The sequence below is a fragment of the Primulina eburnea genome, chromosome 2, assembly GCF_022965805.1.
Source record: "Primulina eburnea isolate SZY01 chromosome 2, ASM2296580v1, whole genome shotgun sequence".
Taxonomy (NCBI): domain Eukaryota; kingdom Viridiplantae; phylum Streptophyta; class Magnoliopsida; order Lamiales; family Gesneriaceae; genus Primulina; species Primulina eburnea.
In genome coordinates, this window is record NC_133102.1 from 37,028,589 (window position 1) to 37,042,456 (window position 13,868).

The 13,868-nt window shown below is 40.5% G+C and overlaps 1 long non-coding RNA gene across 4 annotated transcripts; it reads left to right on the plus strand.

Annotated features, from left to right (window-relative positions):
* Positions 1–53: 53 nt before the first annotated feature.
* On the plus strand, positions 54–13,544 carry LOC140824672 (uncharacterized). Of its 4 annotated transcripts, none has more exons than XR_012116438.1 (4): positions 54–128; positions 208–359; positions 428–701; positions 12,463–13,544. It is a non-coding gene; the product is annotated as an uncharacterized lncRNA (long non-coding RNA). The 4 variants fall into 4 exon arrangements; XR_012116437.1 differs by having other exon boundaries at positions 614–917; positions 12,499–13,544; XR_012116435.1 differs by having other exon boundaries at positions 428–917; positions 12,499–13,543.
* Positions 13,545–13,868: the final 324 nt, after the last annotated feature.

The window sequence follows — 13,868 nt, forward strand, 5'->3', positions numbered from 1 at the left end:
GTCAACAGTTGTTCTGATCGCCAGCTGATGTCCTTTTATATTCTATTCCTTTAATACAGTCGGATGAACTTTTGGATCACATCAAATTCGACCATGGATGCACAATCAGTAGTCCCCCAATCGTCGATGTTAGTACAGTGCCATCTCTTGATTTCAGTTCTTAGAAATCCTTCATTTGAGCTAACGAATATCTTTTTCAACTCTCAGTTGCTTGAAATCATGCGAGAGTTCCACAGTGAGCAGCAACGAGCATTCTTGCAGTTTGTGACTGGTGCGGCCCGCCTTCCTACTGGGGGCTTGGCTTCTCTCAACCCAAAACTGACCATAGTTCGGAAGCTCAGTGTATAGACATCTCTCGAGTAAGATCATACACCTTTCTCCACTAAACTGTAATTAATAATTTTCTTGTATTTGACTTTCTTGACAGCATTGTGGCAAGTGGATTGACGCCGACTTACCCAGTGTGATGACCTGTGCAAAATATTTGAAGCTCCCACCTTATTCAACAAAATTCGACCTCGCTCTTTCTATTCTACCCGCGATATCATTTCTTCTCTACTCTTTCGTGGATCAAATTCAGAAAACCGGCTAAATTTTCGTGTGTGTTATGCAGAAAGTTATGAAAGAGAAGCTGCTATACGCCATAACCGAAGGGCAGGGATTGTTTCACCTCTCGTAATCTTTTCTCTTTGTCGAAACTGGTATGTATATATCTACAGGGGTTGGTTGAAAAATTGTGGAGCAGATTTAATGGTCGGAGGAAAGATTTAACATATCTAGCATGTTATAACAATCTTATGTGTGTGTGTGTGTGTATTATAGGTTTAATAAATTTTTATTTTATAAAATATGGGTTTAGTTAAAATATAAATATTGGGATGAATAATTTTGAATTAACATTATTGATTGTATTTATAGTTTATGCAAGTGGCGATCATTAGAGAATTGATTCTATGATTCAAGAAGAGAACGTAATAACGATCTTATATCAAGGTGCTGGTTACAGTTAAAGGTATTGTTGTAGAGCCCAATTTCGTACACGTAAAACCCTTGCATTTTTTTTAAATTATTAAAGCATTTAAGTAATTTTAAAGGAGTTTTAGCCATGCAGGATTTATTTAAATGCATTATCTTTAAATTAATTATGTTGCGTGATGCACGTTAAGATGTCTTTCGAGTTTCGTGTTTCAGGCGTTTATTCGAAGCGGGATTGAGGAAAAGACCCGGTGACGATTTTGGCAATTCAAAACGTGGTACTTTATTTTAAGTTGAGTTTGAGGGTATTTTAATAAAATTTTAAGTTTTAGTATTCTAAGCCTAAGGTATTTATTTAGAAATTTTAAGAGTTTAAAACTTTTAAAATTTAGTATTTTGTGTGTGTTGTTTTAATTGAGAAGTTTATTTTAAATTAGTATTTGTATGAGAGGTTAGTAGTTTGAATCCTAAATTAATTATTTTTGCGAGTTTATGATTTTAGAACTTTTAAAGTCTAGTATGGTGTGTGTTATATTTTAACTAAAGAGTTTTATTTAAAAAGGTAGAGGAGAGTTAGTGTTTATTTAGTAGATAATTATTTTAATTAAGCAAAAGGTTAGTCTTTTAATTTAATTAAAACACACGCTACACACACAAACACACTTTTACACACAGTAATACACGCGTAAACACACACACACAAGTTTCATTCTAGTTTTATTATTTGGAGAGAAAGAAAGCTAGGGTTCTTCACTAGCATAGCAGCCGCCCCCTTCCCTGTATTTCCCAGCAAGATTTCGTTTAGTTTATCGCAAGAATTCGGTGCCTCGTTCGTCCCGGATCATCCTTCGCTCCTTTCTCGCTTCGGTGACGCCGTTCGGTAACGTTTAAGATTCAAAAGGCACGTATAATCTGTTCTTTCTGTATCGATCATGTCATAGTATGCGTTGTGTATTTTTATGCGTGAAAATATGTGTGTGACGTTCGTCGTTTGAGCGGACAATGATTTGAATGCGTTTGAAATACTTTTTAGATCTGAAATCTCGTAACTTACTGTTCTGATGGAAACTGCGATTTTTATGTCGGGATTTTGAGAAAACTTTCAACTAGAAAATTGTAGAATTTTTCGATACCTTCGATTCGATATAAGATTCGAGATTTTTGGATGAAAATTGAGTGAGTTATGACGTTTTTCGTGGGACTGCTCAAACTGCAACTTTTATGAAAATTTGTGTTCTTGAAGTTTAATTGTTGCAGGCTTCGTTGGGAATCGACGGGCGATCGTTGTTGCGTTTAGTTACGGTTATCATGTTGTTAGGAGTGTTATTGGAGGTTCGTTTCATGTCGTTAGGCACTTGAAATAGTGGGTAGACGTAGGAAGTCTTTTCGGTGTCAATTGTCTTCTTTTTGTACGATATGCGTCGTAAGGTGAACATTATTGTTTTGGGAGTCCATACGAATGCGTTTTAATGTTATGGCAAGCTAAGATGGGTCTCGAGGTGTCCACTCATAGTCCGTACAATCGAGTCGAGAGCGTTAAACAAAACCTGTACAGAAGTTTCGTAAGTTTTCTTGTCCCGAGGGTGCACGGACCCTCACCCGGACCCCCACACGGGGTCCGTGCCTTTGATCCTTCAGCAGTGTCTAGGACCCGAGTGTACACGGACCCATACACGGACCCAAGCACGGGGTCCGTGCCTTTGATTCTTTTCGGAACCTTTTTCCCGAGTCTAAACGGACCCCTACACGGAGGTAGGCACGGGGTCTGTGTCCCTCCTTCCTTCTGAATATCACTTCACCGCACCTAGACGGACCCTTACACGGACCCGGGGTAGGGATCCGTGTACTCACTGTTTGGAAATGATTTGTAAGTTATTTTCGGGGTTTGATGTCATGGTTCAGTGCAAGGATTATCCAGGGTCGTGCTATGGGAAATTTTAGAGTGCCCTAAGTAATTATCGAACTTGAGAGTAAGTATGACTTCTACATTTAAGTTATGCAAATTCATGTTAGTGTGCAGCAACGGCCCCGATCGAAGTTCCAACGAATCCCTCAACGCCAAGTAAGTATGTTGACGTGCAAAGAAAATATTTGAAGTTTTTGAGGTATGCTAAATGTCTTGTGACCAAAAGTGAATGGGTTTGGAAGTCGGTGAACGTGGCCGAGGACCTCTCCACCCCGTTAAATTATGAACGGGTTTGAAGTTAGGATTGGAAAGCGTTAAATTATGAACGGAGACCAATCCGCCCGTTAAATTATGAACGGGTTAGATCGTGGTTGTGAAGCGTTAAATTATGAACGTGGATCAACTGGCATGTTAAATTATGAACAGGGATCTCATGTATGTGGCAGTGGATACGTCCCTGTCAGCCCAGTACTGTGGTGTGTCTGATCAGATATTTATTATGTTATGGGTCACTTGCTTTGAAACATCCTCTACGCAAAATGATGAAGTTATGTATGTTCAAGTATGCAGTATGTTTATGAAAGTTTAAGTTGATGGCACGTCTAAGTATGTATGTACGTATGTTCAAGTTTTAATACGCAAGTCAAGTTTTAAGTATGTAGGTCCTATTTTAAAGTTGCATGTGATTTTATTATGTACTACTCGTTACTACCAGTTTATACGTGTTGAGTCTTTAGACTCACTAGACTTGATCGATGCAGGTGAGTATGTTGATGAGGAGACAGGAGGTGGTGACCAAGGGGCAGGCTTGGACTGAGTGGGAGGCTAGACCCGAGGACCGCCTACGTTATTTTAAGATTTTAAGCATGAAAACATTTATACTCTGATTTTATGAGTGGATTGTGATACATTTTGAGACAGCTTTTTCTTTTAGCAAATTTTAATTGTGATGGTTGATTTCAAAGATACTTTATGAATAATGAGTGACGACCGTATGGAAGTTTCTATTAAAGAAAATTTTTAATTTTTCCGCAAATTTGAAGTATGAAAATACGGGTCGTTACAGTTGGTATCAGAGCGGTGTTCTTGTAAAGGGTTACGCCTACTGCCAGTCGCAAGAAGCTCTCGAAGTCACACCTCAAGTCTGTAAGTTTTAAGGCTTCAAAACTATATGCTATGTACTATGCATTAAGTCATGATTTCAACATGTCTATGTTTTAAGTTCAATTTACGTGCATCTTATGATATCGATATTATTCATGCATGTTGGGTTTACGTGTTGGGTAATTGGTGGAACAGTATGCCTCCTAGACGTATGGTTAATCAGGAAGCTCGGACTGAGAACATGGAGCATCGAGAGGAGGAAAGGGCCAATCCTCCGCCACCACCACCTCCAGACATGTAGGCACAGATGCTTGCAGGCATGACACAGTTCTTCGCACAGTTTGCGGGGAACCAGGCGGCAGCAGTAGGTGCAGGGGCGAGGCCCCAACCAGAGGCAGTTTATGAGAGGTTCCGGAGGATGAGTCCGAAGGAGTTTTCGGGTACTACTGACCCGATGGTGGCTGAGGGATGGATCAAGTCCATCGAAGTGATTTTCGACTTTATGGAACTGGCAGATGCTGACAGGGTCCATTGTGCCACTTTCTTATTGACTGGAGACGCTAGACTGTGGTGGGAGAGTGCGTCAGTGGCGGTGAACTTACAGGTGCTACCTTGGAATGGTTTCAAGGAGGTCTTCTACTCCAAGTACTTCACTGAGGAAGTACGAACCAGACTCACCAACGAGTTTATGACGCTGCGACAAGGAGACAGTAGCGTGGCAGAGTTTGTGAGAAAGTTTTAGAAGGGGTGTCACTTCGTGCCCCTCATTGCGAATGACGTACAGGCAAAATTGAGGCATTTCCTGAATGGGTTGCGGCCGATCTTGCGCCGTGACGTCCGAGTAGCTGGCCCTACTAGCTACGCAATCGCCGTGTCCCGAGCTTTGGCGGCAGAACAGGATCAGCGAGATATTGAGGCGGACAGGCAGGGCAAGAGGCCCTATCAGGCACCGCCGCAGCACCAACAACAGCAGAATCAGAGGCCCCAGTTTAAGAGGCCGTTTCAGGGGCCGCCGGCGAAGAAGCCGTATCATGGACCACCTAAGGGCAAAGGTCCAGTTCAGCAGCAAGGGGCGCCTCAGAAGCCCGTTGCCTTCCCCGTGTGTCCGAAATGCAACCGTCAGCACCCGGGGCAGTGCTTATATGGATCGGGCAAGTGCTTCAAGTGTGGAGCTAGCGACCACATGCTGAAAGAGTGCCCGCAATGGAAGCAGCCAACCCAGGGCAGGGTATTCGCCATGCACGCACAGGAGGCGGATCCAGACACCACCTTACTGACTGCTAAACTTTCCTACCTAAGCTCAGTATTATTTTTGCTTTGCATGTGAAATTTTCATTTGAGACTATTAGTGTGCTAGTGATAGTTTGTATGACTTGGGATATTGAGTTCTGTTGTGCTTTAAGTTACTGTTTGCATGTTGGGGATATAAGTTTGTATTGTGCTAACGCATCTCAGGAAACATTTTTATTAAGAGACTATCCACAACTGCACTGATAGACTCAGGAGCCACTCACTCTTTCATATCGGAGTCGTTCGCTAATCATTTGGACCTCAAGTCCATTGGCCTAGACGTGAATTTTTCAGTGAGTCCCATCAGGGGAAGAACTGTTAGCTACTAGCGTGGTCAGGGACATCGATCTAGAATTGCACGGCCACCTAGTATATGCCGACTTGATCGTCTTGCCGATGCCAGAGTTCGACATCATATTGGGAATGGACTGGCTGACCAAGAACAGGGTTCTAATCGACTTTCAAGAGAGATCAGTACTAGTCAGACCTTTGGGTATGGAGCAGTTTCTTTTTGAGCCAGACAGATGGAGAAGTTTCCCTCGCATGATTTCGTGCATGCAGGCGAGGAGACTGATTTCCAAGGGGTGTCAGGCCTTCTTAGCTAGTATTATTTCAGCACCTGATGCGCCTACTCCATCTTTAGCTGAAGTGCCAGTAGTCAATGAATTCCCAGACGTCTTCCCAGACGATGTTTCAGGTCTTCCACCAGAGAGAGAGGTGGAGTTTGCCATTGATCTCATGCCAGGCACAGTGCCAATCTCTAAGGCACCGTATCGATTAGCTCCAGCAGAAATGTTAGAACTCAAGCAACAGATTCAAGAGCTCTTAGGCAAGGAGTTTATCCGCCCGAGTTTCTCTCCGTGGGGCGCACCAGTACTTTTTGTGAAAAAGAAAGATGGAAGCATGAGACTGTGCATCGATTACCGTGAGCTGAACAAGGTAACGATCAAGAATAAGTACCCGTTGCCGAGAATCGAAGATTTGTTTGATCAATTATAGGGAGCTACAGTGTTCTCTAAGATAGATCTTCGATCAGGGTACCATCAGCTGAAAGTGAAGGATGCAGACGTCCACAAGACGGCTTTCAGGACCCGGTATGGGCATTACGAATTCTTAGTGATGCCATTTGGGTTGACTAATGCTCCAGCAATTTTCATGGATCTCATGAACCGAGTATTTCAGCCGTTCCTCGACCAGTTCGTCATAGTATTCATTGACGATATTCTAATATACTCGAAGAGCCATGAAGAGCACGACCAGCACTTGAGGACAGTATTACAGACCTTGCAGAGCCGTAAGTTATTTGCGAAGTTCAGTAAGTGTGAATTTTGGCTTGAGAAAGTAGCGTTTTTGGGCATATAGTGTCTAGCAGTGGAATCGAGGTGGATCCAGCGAAAGTAACGGCTGTCAAAGAATGGGTTGAGCCAAGGAATGCATCTGAAATCCGCAGCTTTTTGGGTTTAGCCGGTTACTACCGTAAGTTTATTCGGGGATTTTCGTCCATAGCGGTGCCACTCACGTCACTCACCAAGAAGAATGCTAAATTCGTGTGGAGCGACGAATGCCAGAAGAGCTTCGATACCTTGAAGCAAGCTCTTATTTCGGCGCCAGTGCTAGCCATGCCAACATGGCAAGGTGAGTTTGTGCTTTATACCGATGCATCTAAGCTCGGATTAGGCGCAGTGTTAATGCAGCAAGGTCGGGTGATAGCTTATGCTTCCAGACAGTTAAAGGTGCACGAGAAGAACTACCCGACGCACGATCTTGAGTTAGCCGCCGTTGTCTTCGCACTGAAAATTTGGAGACACTACCTATACGACGAGAAATGTCAGATTTTCACCGACCACAAGAGTCTCAAATATTTCTTCACGCAGAAAGAGCTGAATATGAGACAAAGGCGGTGGTTAGAACTTGTGAAAGATTATGACTGCGAAATTAACTACCATCCGGGAAAGGCTAATGTTGTCGCAGACGCTTTGAGCAGAAAAGTGGCAGTTGTTGCTCAGTTGACGGCTCAGAGACCACTTCAGTCGTAGATTCAGAGATTTGGTCTAGAGATTTATCGTGAGGGTAGAGCCCCTAGACTGTCTAATCTAATAGTCAAATCTGATTTACTAGACCGCATCCGAACAGGACAGTCTTCAGATGAACAGCTACAGAAATGGAGACTGAAAGATGAAGCCAAGGGCAATGTTCTTTACACAGTGACAGACGGCATTGTGAGATACAGTGATAGAATGTGGGTGCCTAGTGGTGAATCGATCAGACAGGATATCTTGACAGAGGCACACGCATCTCCATATTCTATCCATCCGGGAGGTACCAAGATGTATAAGGACCTCCAGATATTGTATTGGTGGCCAGGGATGAAGCGAGACATCCGTAGATTCGTATCAGAATGTCTCACTTGCCAGCAAGTAAAAGCTGAACATCAGAGGCCAGCAGGATTGGTTAAGCCACTACCCATTCCCGAGTGGAAGTGGGAGAACATTACTATGGATTTTGTGGTTGGATTACCGAGATCAGTCAGAGGATCGAACTCCATTTGGGTTATAGTAGACAGACTCACTAAGTCAGCGCATTTTCTGCCAGTGAAGACGACTTTCTCCATGACGCAGTATGCGGAGCTTTATATTCGGGAGATAGTCCGGTTGCATGGTTTCCCAGTCTCTATTGTGTCCGACAGGGACCCGAGGTTTACATCGTCCTTCTGGAAGAGCTTACATGCAGCTATGGGGACGAAGTTGCTTTTTAGTACAGCTTTTCAGCCGCAGACAGATGGCTAGTCTGAGCGAGTGATACAGATTTTAGAAGACTTGCTAAGAGCTTGCATGATTGATTTTCAGGGAACATGGGAGTCTAGACTACCTCTAGTGGAGTTCACATACAACAACAGTTTCCAAGCATCTATTGGTATGGCTCCCTATGAGGCGTTGTATGGTCGGAAGTGCAGATCACCAGTTCATTGGGATGAAGTGGGTGAGAGATCAGATCTAGGTCCAGAGATAGTTCAACAGACTGCAGACGTGGTGGTCAAGATTCGTGAGAGAATGAAGACTGCCCAAAGTCGTCAAAAGAGTTATGCCGATAAGAGGAGGAGAGACCTCGAATTTGCCGTTGGTGATCACGTATTCGTCAAAATAGCACCTATGAAAGGTGTTATGAGGTTCGGAAAAAGAGGCAAACTGAGTCCGAGGTTTATTGGGCCGTTTGAGATTCTTGACAGAATTGGGACACTAGCCTATCGTGTAGCCCTTCTGCCGAATCTGGTCGGGGTACACAATGTGTTCCATGTCTCGATGCTAAGGAAATATTTCGCTAATCCTTCGCACATTCTGAGTTATGAGCCTTTGCAGCTTGCTCCAGATTTGTCTTATGAGGAAAAACCGACTCAAATCCTCGACAGACAGGAGCGCAGACTCCGGAACAAAGTGACTAAGCTAGTCAAAGTTCAGTGGCTGAATCAATCAGTGGAAGAGGCCACTTGGGAGTCAGAGGCAGATATGAGACTTCGCTACCCGGAATTGTTCGGTAAGACTTAATTTCGAGGACGAAATTTATATAAGTGGGGGAGGAACTGTAGAGCCCAATTTCGTACACGTAAAACCCTTGCATTTTTTTAAATTATTAAAGCATTTAATTAATTTTAAAGGAGTTTTAGCCATGCAGGATTTATTTAAATGCATTATCTTTAAATTAATTATGTTGCGTGATGCACGTTAAGATGTCTTTCGTGTTTCGTGTTTCAGGCGTTTATTCGAAGCGGGACTGAGGAAAAGACCCGGTGACGATTTTGACAATTCAAAACGTGGTACTTTATTTTAAGTTGAGTTTGGGGGTATTTTAATAAAATTTTAAGTTTTAGTATTCTAAGCCTAAGTTATTTATTTAGAAATTTTAAGAGTTTAAAACTTTTAAAATTTAGTATTTTGTGTGTGTTGTTTTAATTGAGAAGTTTTTTTTAAATTAGTATTTGTATGAGAGGTTAGTAGTTTGAAGCCTAAATTAATTATTTTTGTGAGTTTATGATTTTAGAACTTTTAAAGTCTAGTATGGTGTGTGTTATATTTTAACTAAAGAGTTTTATTTAAAAAGGTAGAGGAGAGTTAGTGTTTATTTAGTAGATAATTATTTTAATTAAGCAAAAGGTTAGTCTTTTAATTTAATTAAAACACACGCTACACACACAAACACACTTTTACACACAGTAATACACGCCTAAACACACACACACACAAGTTTCATTCTAGTTTTATTATTTGGAGAGAAAGAAAGCTAGGGTTCTTCACTAGCATAGCAGCCGCCCCCTTCCCTGTATTTCCCAGCAAGATTTCGTTCAGTTTATCGCAAGAAATCGGTGCCTCGTTCGTCCCGGATCATCCTTCGCTCCTTTCTCGCTTCGGTGACGCCGTTCGGCAACGTTTAAGATTCAAAAGGCACGTATAATCTGTTCTTTCTGTATCGATCATGTCATAGTATGCGTTGTGTATTTTTATGCGTGAAAATATGTGTGTGACGTTCGTCGTTTGAGCGGACAATGATTTGAATGCGTTTGAAATACTTTTTAGATCTGAAATCTCGTAACTTACTGTTCTGATGGAAAATGCGATTTTTCTGTCGGGATTTTGAGAAAACTTTCAACTAGAAAATTGTAGAATTTTTCGATACCTTCGATTCGATATAAGATTCGAGATTTTTGGATGAAAATTGAGTGAGTTATGACGTTTTTCGTGGGACTGCTCAAACTGCAACTTTTATGAAAATTTGTGTTCTTGAAGTTTAATTGTTGCAGGCTTCGTTGGGAATCGACGGACGATCGTTGCTGCGTTTAGGTACGGTTATCATGTTGTTAGGAGTGTTATTGGAGGTTCGTTTCATGTCGTTAGGCACTTGAAATAGTGGGTAGACGTAGGAAGTCTTTTCGGTGTCAATTGTCTTCTTTTTGTACGATATGCGTCGTAAGGTGAACATTATTGTTTTGGGAGTCCATACGAATGCGTTTTAATGTTATGGCAAGCTAAGATGGGTCTCGAGGTGTCCACTCATAGTCCGTACAATCGAGTCGAGAGCGTTAAACAATACCTGTACAGAAGTTTCGTAAGTTTTCTTGTCCCGAGGGTGCACGGACCCTCACCCGGACCCCCACACGGGGTCCGTGCCTTTGATCCTTCAGCAGTGTCTAGGACCCGAGTGTACACGGACCCATACACGGACCCAAGCACGGGGTCCGTGCCTTTGATTCTTTTCGAGACCTTTTTCCCGAGTCTACACGGACCCCTACACGGAGGTAGGCACGGGGTCCGTGTCCCTCCTTCCTTCTGAGTATCACTTCACCGCACCTAGACGGACCCGTACACGGACCCGGGGTAGGGATCCGTGTACTCACTGTTTGGAAATTATTTGTAAGTTATTTTCAGGGTTTGATGTCATGGTTCAGTGCAAGGATTATCCAGGGTCGTGCTATGGGAAATTTTAGAGTGCCCTAAGTAATGATCGAACTTGAGAGTAAGTATGACTTCTACATTTAAGTTATGCAAATTCATGTTAGTGTGCAGCAACGGCCCCGATCGAAGTTCCAACGAATCCCTCAACGCCAAGTAAGTATGTTGACGTGCAAAGAAAATATTTGAAGTTTTTGAGGTATGCTAAATGTCTTGTGACCAAAAGTGAATGGGTTTGGAAGTCGGTGAACGTGGCCGAGAACCTCTCCACCCCGTTAAATTATGAACGGGTTTGAAGTTAGGATTGGAAAGCGTTAAATTATGAACGGAGACCAATCCGCCCGTTAAATTATGAACGGGTTAGATCGTGGTTGTGAAGCGTTAAATTATGAACGTGGATCAACTGGCCTGTTAAATTATGAACAGGGATCTCATGTATGTGGCAGTGGATACGTCCCTCTCAGCCCAGTACTGTGGTGTGTCTGATCAGATATTTATTATGTTATGGGTCACTTGCTTTGAAACATCCTCTACGCAAAATGATGAAGTTATGTATGTTCAAGTATGCAGTATGTTTATGAAAGTTTAAGTTGATGACACGTCTAAGTATGTATGTACGTATGTTCAAGTTTTAATACGCAAGTCAAGTTTTAAGTATGTAGGTCCTATTTTAAAGTTGCATGTGATTTTATTATGTACTACTCGTTACTACCAGTTTATACGTGTTAAGTCTTTAGACTCACTAGACTTGATCGATGCAGGTGAGTATGTTGATGAGGAGACAGGAGGTGGTGACCAAGGGGCAGGCTTGGACTGAGTGGGAGGCTAGACCCGAGGACCGCCTACGTTATTTTAAGATTTTAAGCATGAAAACATTTATACTCTGATTTTATGAGTGGATTGTGATACATTTTGAGACAGCTTTTTCTTTTAGCAAATTTTAATTGTGATGGTTGATTTCAAAGATACTTTATGAATAATGAGTGACGACCGTATAGATGTTTCTATTAAAGAAAATTTTTAATTTTTCCGCAAATTTTAAGTATGAAAATACAGGTCGTTACAATTGTAAATCGTCATGAGTAAGTGATATGATGTTATTGGAGATGAGTAAAGAAAATAAAGATTTAAAGTTGTGTTTATGTAGATCGATTTAAAGTTATGAATTTTAAATATATTTGATTATTTCAATGAATTAACGTTGGATGGATTTCGAATCATCGTCTTTACGAATTTATGTAAATACAACGATGTTTACGATGATTGTCATTTTAAATCTATTCTTCAGATTTCTACGGCAAAATAAAATCTTATCATCCAATTAGTATTTTTACAAGTTTACTTTGATATGACAAAGTTTCTCAAATTCAATTAGTAAAAAGGTATCTCATGTATCATTTTTATTTTAGTAATAAGTTGCTAATACAGTCTTCTAGGACAATTGATGTGGAATATTCTTTGTTGGATATATTATCACTGTTACAAATTTCTGATGTCATGAGTTGTAAAGTTTTGATAGAATTCAAATTGCCTTCTCTCTCAGTTCATGATGGTCTTACTTTTTTTAGGACACGGAAAATTTGAGACTTTAGGAGCTCTAGCGATTTCTAGAGTGCTTTTGGCAACTGCTGGAGGCATTGCATGGCATGCTTTTGATGTCTTGTTGGTATATTTTTGTTCTATTTTCATTATAGTTTTCATAATTATATGTTTCTTTCCTGAGATATAATTTTGTTTCATGTTTAGGAAATCTTTTCGGTTGCTCCTGAGATTGTTAACCAGTCCTTGGCTCGTGATCACCTGCATGATAATCATCACCATGGAATCGACATGGACCACCTGATTCTTGCTTGGAACATGACTCTGATATATATAGCTTTCAAGGAAGGGTAAAACATACCGCTATCGATCATTAAGATAAAAACATCATTTGGTGACTAAAGTTTTACAAAGATTTCTTTTCTTTAGTTTTGTGGTTGAATTTCCCAAAATTCTGAAATGCAACCTTTTGAGATATCTCCTAACCTCGGATCTTTATGTTAACTTTTTTCTACTTTGATTAAACCATGCTATATTGGATAACAAAGATTGCAGGTGAGAGAACAGGCAGCGGCCTTATGAAAGCAAATTCTTAGCATCATCGTGTTGATGCTGTTTCATCAATATATATATAGTGGCTCTCGTTGGGTTTAGTAGATATATAGATAAATAGAATTCGATTATTGATTTATGCTTATCATTATTATGCATATAAAGAGGTTCCATTTGTTTGAGATATAAATTTTGTATTTCCTAAAACCTTGGACTCACTCAGAGATGGATCTGATAGGGTCCAAAATTCAAAAATTTGAAAACCGACATTTTCTATTCAAACATGGTCAATAATATTTAGTAGATTGTGTACTGGATCCAAAGTATTGACATTCATTCATATACTCTGCTGCAAGCAGTAATTTCTGCTTACTGATTACAATAAAAGAGGTTTATGTTGTGAATTGTTTTCTTTGTCTTAGTTGTTTGTCTTGCAATGGATTGAGGTAATATTATTGGATATTCTCATTGATTCTCTTCACAATGCTTAAACTCCTATATTTGCCGACGCATCATATACTACACGTCTGCTTGTTTTTTTATGGTATTTGTCTTTTTTTCCTCAAGTTCGAATCATGAGTTAACCACAAGGGTTCAACTATGCTTATAATGATGAGTACAAAACAACACATTTTGTACTTTTTGGGTTTTCTACTTTTGGAAAACATAATTTAAATTTTATGTGAATTATGATGTGGTTATGTTACTTTACACAATATGGTGGATACCTACATTTTGTTATCGTTTGGGAAAAAATTTGAAGATGCTCATCAATTTAAAGATATAATAATGGTACTTTAAATATGAAATTAAAACTTTTAACCCTTACATCTATTGCACGCAAACATGTACAATTTTAGTACATGTAATCTTCACGATGGATTTTGTTTGTAATTTTTCTTACCACATATATATTGATATGCGTAATTACCTAACGTTTAACATACTTGTTATGTTATAAATTCTCGATATCCATCTTTTACTAACTAGAAGTTCAGTATATAAACCAAATTCAATGGAAAACAATCCTTATTATACATGTATTGGATGTTAACAATATT